The following is a 6707-nucleotide window of genomic DNA, read 5'->3' on the forward strand; positions in this document are numbered from 1 at the left end:
GCATGCCAGGCCCTGGGCTAACTCCCATAGCCCAGAGAGACCAGAGGCTTCATGTTGTCCTTCATTTCCCTTAATCCTTCTTCATTCTTTCTGAGCCTCTTTTCCTTTTCTTGCACTTTCTGGGTGTTTTTTTCTACCTTGTCCTCCAGCTCACTGATCAGATCTTCTGCTTCATTGAGCCTGTTTTTTATTTCTTCTACTGTGTTCTTCAGTTCAGAAATTGTATTCTTCATTTCTTCTTGGCCCTTGTTGATAGCTTCTATTTCTTTTTCAATGTTGATATAGTTTGCAGTGAGTTCATTGTAGTTTCCCTATAGTTTCTGGTAATTCTCTGTGAGTTCATTGAGCTTCCTGATAACCATTGCTTTGAATTCAGTATCTGATAGTTGAGTTGCCTCTCTTTCACTTAGCATTCTTTCTGAGGCTTCCTCCTTTCCTTTCATTTGGGGATTGGTTCTTTGTCTTCCCATTTTTTGAAAGCTTCAGCTTCTTAAATTGACCTGTCTGAGTCTCTGGTGTGAACTTCTGTGGTAGAATACCTGTGAGATTCAGTGGTGCCATCTCCTTGATGTCCCGAGCTCACTGGTCTTGAGCTGTCATTTATGTTGGCTCTATGTTTGTCTTTGGGTTTTGATTGTTGTTGGGTCTTCCTTTGGTGGAGCCTTCCCTCCAGCTGGTTAACTGAGTGTCACTCTGTCTACCACCTCTTGTATTTTTTTCTGCTGGTGTGGGAAGGTTGTGTTGAAGCTGGTTCTTCCGTGTGTACAAGGTTTGGAGGATTGTCTCTTGCTCTTGTTCACTTGTTTGTTCTGGGTAATTTCCGCACTATTTGGGTGTATTTCCAGATAGGTCCTGGATTGCGGTTAGTGTAGCTTCCACTCCCTCTTTCACCATCTTCTGTTATCTGTTGGTGGTCCTTTGTTGTTGGGTTTCCTCTTCCAGCAGGTATCCTGGTATTCACAGCTTCCACCTACTCTTTTTTGTGATCAGTTGGAGGGGGAAGACAAATTGGTTTAAAACAGCAAGAAAGTTTCTGTGATATTTACAGTAGCAGCCAGTAGAGAAGAGATAGGAGACCCTTTGGCTATGTACAGTGTTAACCATGATATTCCACCCAACTAGTCACTTTTAGAATGTGTGGAAAGAAGATAAAACTTTTGTTGGGGAGGGAAGGGTTGTGAGTTAGATCTAGAAAGCAGTGAGCTTGTGGGAGTTCAGATTCTGAGGTAAGGTGAGAGTAAAGGATAGAAAATAGCTGTAGTATGTGAGAGAATAGAGTTAACCACAACAGTAATAGAGTTTGGGAAACCATGAAGTGGGCTAAGATCTGGCAGGGGTGCTGTGCTGTATGGTACAGCTATTATTTACAATAATAATGGAGCAACAATCATATGACAGAATCTCTGTGACCTGGATAACAGGAATAGGGGGTTTAGGACCTTGAGTAGTGTGCTAATGGAACACAAGAGAAGTGCAAGACAGTAAATTAACAATACACTATGAGAGAGAGAATAGGGAAACCAGTCAAACAATACAATTTAACCAGCCAAGCAAAGAAGACTAAACAGAAAGAAGAGGAATATAAAAATACTAATAAAGTAAAAGATGTTAGAATAATGAGAAAATAATAATACAAATGTGCAATAACTTGCAGGTTCTCTGCAGTAGCAAAGTGAAATTTGTGTCAGTGTCTCAGCTGTTGGGATGCTCCCTCTTGGGTCCAACTCTGGTCTTTTCACAGTTCCAGGTTTTTTTGTCTCACTTGTGGAAATATAAAAAAAAGAAGAAGAAGGAAGGAAAAAGATAAAATGGGAAAGAAAGGAAGAAGTAAAAATCAAGAAAAGAGGAGAGAGGCAAAAAGGAGTTGAAAGATAAAAATAAAAATAAAATAATAATAAAATAGAGAATTACCTTAAAAAAAAAAAAAAAACTCTTCCTGCCTTCATACTAGCCAAACCAGTTTTGCTGGTCTTCCTGGCTGCAGCAGGCTGAGAAGCAATTGGTGTCACTTTTCTCCCTTCCAGATCCATAGTTAATCAGCATCCTAGCTCTCCAGCAGCCTCTGGTCCCTTTTGGCTATGGGAGTTAGCCCAGGGCCTGGCATGCCACTTCAGGAGTGCTGCCTGGCTGGGTAGGGAGGAGACTGGAGTGGCTGGTGCAGGAGCGTTCCCCAAACAGTGTCTGTTTTTTCACTTTTTCCTTTGGAGAAATTCCTCCTACTCAAGTCTGCCATTTCGTACAGAGGCCTGGCCTCTCACACAGTCCAATTCTCCAGCCAGACCAGACACTACCGGGGTCAGGGCCTATCATGGCCCAACTCTCAACTCTCCCCAGCTGGCATCCACAGACTGTGGGTGCTCTTGGCCCCTGTGTGTTTGTCACTTAGTCCTTATTCCCCTCACTGGGACTTTGAGCAACCAGGTCTCTCCCGGTGCTGTTAAAACTTTGTTTGGCCGGGGAGGGAGCCATTGACCCAGCTCTCTCCCAAGAACCCTGTGGTGGGCTCTGGGCCTGGGGTTGCAGCCACACTGGTTCCAGAGACCTTATTGTCCTGAAGCACTCTCCTTACTGTCTGGTTTTTCAATGTCCGCTACAATTTTGGTCTTCTTTCTTCATATATTCTGGGGTACTGTTGGCTGTATGCTCTGTTCCTCCAAAGATTGGCTAGGTTTTTCTCCTGTGTGTAGGGGGAAGTAGAATCTGCTCCCTCCTACCTCACCACCATCTTCAGTCCTCTGTGGTGATGTTTTATCATGGTTAATTTGCATTTCTGTTTTGTAATATATTTTATTGACTATGCTATTACAGTTGTCCCATTTCCCCCCTGTATTCCCCTTCACCCTGCACACCCCCTCCCACCCACATTCCCCCTCTTTGGTTCATGTCCATGTATCATAAGTTCTTTAGCTTCTACATGCATTTCTGTAATAGTTCATGATATTGTATATCTTTTTATGAGCTTCATGTTCTCTTCAGTGAAATGTCTTGTTTACAACTTTTGTCCACTTTTTAATTGGATTTGATTTAACTGTTAAGTTTTGAGAGTCCTACAGATGCTAGTCCTTTGTCAAATATGTAGTTTTCAAATATATTCTCCCTATCTGTAACTTTCAGTCTCTTAAGAGGGCTTTCATATAGCAAAAGTTTTTAGTTTTGATGAAGCCAACATTAACATACTTTCCTTTATGGATTATAGTTTTTGTGGCTCATCTGAGAACTCCTTGCTTATTCCTAGTTATCTGGTTTTTTTATTATTTCTAAAAAATTATGTAGTTTTAGATTTAATTGCATTACTTATTTTGAGGTAATTTTTGCATAAGTTGTGAAGGTTAGGTTAAGGTTCTTGTTTTTGGTTTTTTTTTACTATAGATGTGTACTTGTTCCAGCACTACTTGTTGAAAAGTAGCATTTTTCCATTGAGTTTCTTTTTAATCTTTATAAACAAAATGAGTTAAAAATCTTATGTAATTTTATTAACCAATATCACCCCAATAAATTCACTTAAAAATAAACGAAAATGATATTCTAAAAATGCAAATAATCCTAAATAGGCTCATGCTCATTCCTTCAAGAATGAAAGTGCAACCCCCTCCTCTTTTTAATAATGTGGGTCCTTTGAGGGAGAGGGGGAGGGATTGTGAATGTCATGTCTAAACACTACTTTTATTAAGATAAAGCAACACTTAAAACTTAATTGCCAATAGGTTTATAGTGGATGATTTTTAGTTGTGAATTGGTCAATTAAAGAGCTTTATGAAATAATAGTTATTCAGAACTACCACTACAAATATGGTAAACAAATTATAATTTCCAACAACATAGAATATGATTCAAGATTAGTCCAAAGACTAAAATAGGTATCAAGCAAATAAGCTTCTGAATGCATTTTGATGGTGACAATGACAAATTTTTTAAAAGGAGTTTGATTATAATACCATATAGAAAAAATTAGCATAGTCTGTTAATCTCATTGCTCAGGTTTTTAGTAACTTGTATCTCAATTTTTTTTGGTTTTTTTTGTTTGTTCATTTGTTTTTTACTACTAATTACTAATTAAATGGTAAATGAATATGAAAAAATCAGTTGCCATATTTGTGTGCATCAGTTTCTGTGTTCCCTATTTTGTTCAACTGATTTATGTGCCTATCTGCCCCTGATCACACCTTGATTCCTGTAGATATAATAGGAGGTATAAAATCAGGTAGATTAATTTATTCTACTTTATTTTTCTTTAAAAATTATTTTTAGTTCTGGTTTCTTTGAATTTTATATAAATTTAGAATAAGCTTATATATATCTAAAAAATCTTGCTAAGATTTTGGTAGTAATTTCATTAAACCCGTGTATTATTAGTTTTTTATTGCAGCTATAATAAATTACCACAAACTTAGTGACTTAAACCCACATGTATTTATTTTCTTACAGTGTTGGTGACAAGAGTCTGAAATCAGTTTCACTAAGATGAAGTCAAGGTATCGACATGACTGAATACTTTTACAGGCAAGGAGAAGAGAATCTGTTTCTTGCCTGTTTCACCTTCTAGGGACTGTCCACATTCTTTGGCTGCCTCCTCCATCTTCAAAACACATCATTCTCCTGCTTCATCATCCTCTCTCCTACCTTCCCTTCTGTGTCAAATATCCCTCCAACTTCTTATGAAATGTTCTTAAGGACACTTGTGACAACATTTAGGACCCATAAAATAATTCAGGATAATCTTCTATTCTCAGTGTCCTTAGCTTAATCAAGTATGCAAAATTCCTTTTCTTCTATGAGGTAATGTTCACAGGTTCCAATAATTAAAAACAATATCTTTGAAAATTTTATTCAGTCTACTGCAAATACCAATCATTTATTATCTTGGATCTTCTAATCTATGAGTATGATATGTCTCTCCATTTACTTAGCTCTTTTTAAATTTCCTTCATTATCATTTCATAGTTTTTATAATAGAAGTCCTATACATTTTTCCATATTTATACTGAAGTATTTCTTATTTTTTAACAATTATAAGTAGAATTGTACTTTTATCTTTGGTGTCTACATGTTCATTGCTAGTATATAGAAATATGGTTGACTTTTTCCCATATAAAAATTTATAACTACCTTGTTTTCACCACGAAACTTATAATCTTGGTCTTTTCTTCTTGTCTTTGCATAAGGCCAAAGAGAGACATTAGCTACTTTGAAGTGGACACCAGGAATGTTACCAACAGCATGACCTTTGTGACCAAATCCAACAACCAAAACTCTGTCATTTTCCTCAATAAAATTCAAGCAGCTGTCATTGGTACAAAGTGTATAATTTTTGTTTTTACTATTTTTAATTGGCTGGACTCTGACACACTTCCTGAGAACTGTTTGGCTTCAACCCCTACTTTTTCCAGTACAGGTCTATTTGCTTGGGAAGTGCCTCCAAAAGGGTTGACCTTCAAGGATGAGCCAAAATGGGCTTTTTTGTACTATTTATCATGACACTTCTGATTTCATTGGTGGCTACAGAGTCTCCTGGCAGCATGAAGACTACAACACTTGACCATCCTGCCAGAGCCATAGGCATGAGCAAAAGCCAGTTGATTTTTGTATATGGGTCTTAAATGTGTGACCTTGCAAAACTTTCTGAATAATTTATTAGCTTATTAGAATTATTAGTTTAGGAGTTTTTATAGATTCCTTCAGATTTATCACATAGGTCATCATATCAACTACAACTAGGGACAGTTTTATTTCCACTCAGCTGATCTATATGCCTTTTATTTTATTTCCTTCCTTAATGCTATGAATAGAACTTCCATTACTCTCTTGATGAAGAGGCAAGAAAGAAGACATCCTTGCCTTGATCCTCATCTTAGGAGGGAAGCATTTAGTCTCTCAACATCAAGTGTAATCTAAGCTGTATGATTTTTGTAGATACTTTTTATCAAGTTGAAGTTCTCCTCTTTTACTATTTTTCTGAGCTTTTTTTTTTATCATGAATGACTTTGGAATTTTGTCAAATGTTTATTGTTCACTGAATGATTTGATTTTGTAACTTTTCCTTCATTAGCCTATTAAGATGGTAGATTATATGGATTGATTTTTGAATATTTAACCAAAATTGCATCATTGGAATAAACCTTACTTGATCATGGTACATAATTATTTTTATATATTGATTAAATCTATTAGTTAATACTTTGTTAAAGATTTTTTACATATATACTTTAAAAATATCCATCAGTATTTTTATGTTCTCCCTTTTTCTGGTTTAGTAATACTGGATTCATAAAATGAGTTGAGAAGTATTCCCTGGTCTATTTTCTGGGAGAGATAGTATTCATATTAATTCTTTAGACACTGGGAGAATTCTCCAGTGAAAGTATCTGGGCCTGGAAATTTCATTTTGGAGAGTTTTTAAATTATGAATTCAATTTCCTTACTTATTGGTCTATTTAAATTATTTTATTTTGGGTTATGGTAGTTGGTGCTTTACAACAATTGGTTCATTTCATGTAAGTTGTCAAATTTATGTATTTCAGTATTACTTCATTATCTTTTTGATGTCTAGAATCTCTAGTGATAATCAATGGTATTTCTGATACTGTTAATCTGTGTATTCTCTCTTTTTTCTTTGTCAGGTTTTACAGGAGTTTATCAACTTTATTGATCTTTCAAAAAATTAGCTTTATATTTCACTGAGTTTTCTGTTTATTTGTTTTCAATTTATT

General features: G+C 36.0%; 1 pseudogene; it reads right to left on the bottom strand.

Annotated features, from left to right (window-relative positions):
• Positions 1 to 5125: 5125 nt before the first annotated feature.
• Positions 5126 to 5540, bottom strand: LOC119036743 (40S ribosomal protein S23-like; annotated as a pseudogene).
• Between the last annotated feature and the right edge of the window lie 1167 nt (positions 5541 to 6707).

The sequence above is a fragment of the Artibeus jamaicensis genome, unplaced genomic scaffold (assembly GCF_021234435.1).
Source record: "Artibeus jamaicensis isolate MK-2021 breed Jamaican fruit bat unplaced genomic scaffold, CSHL_Jam_final contig_594, whole genome shotgun sequence".
NCBI classification, from domain to species: domain Eukaryota; kingdom Metazoa; phylum Chordata; class Mammalia; order Chiroptera; family Phyllostomidae; genus Artibeus; species Artibeus jamaicensis.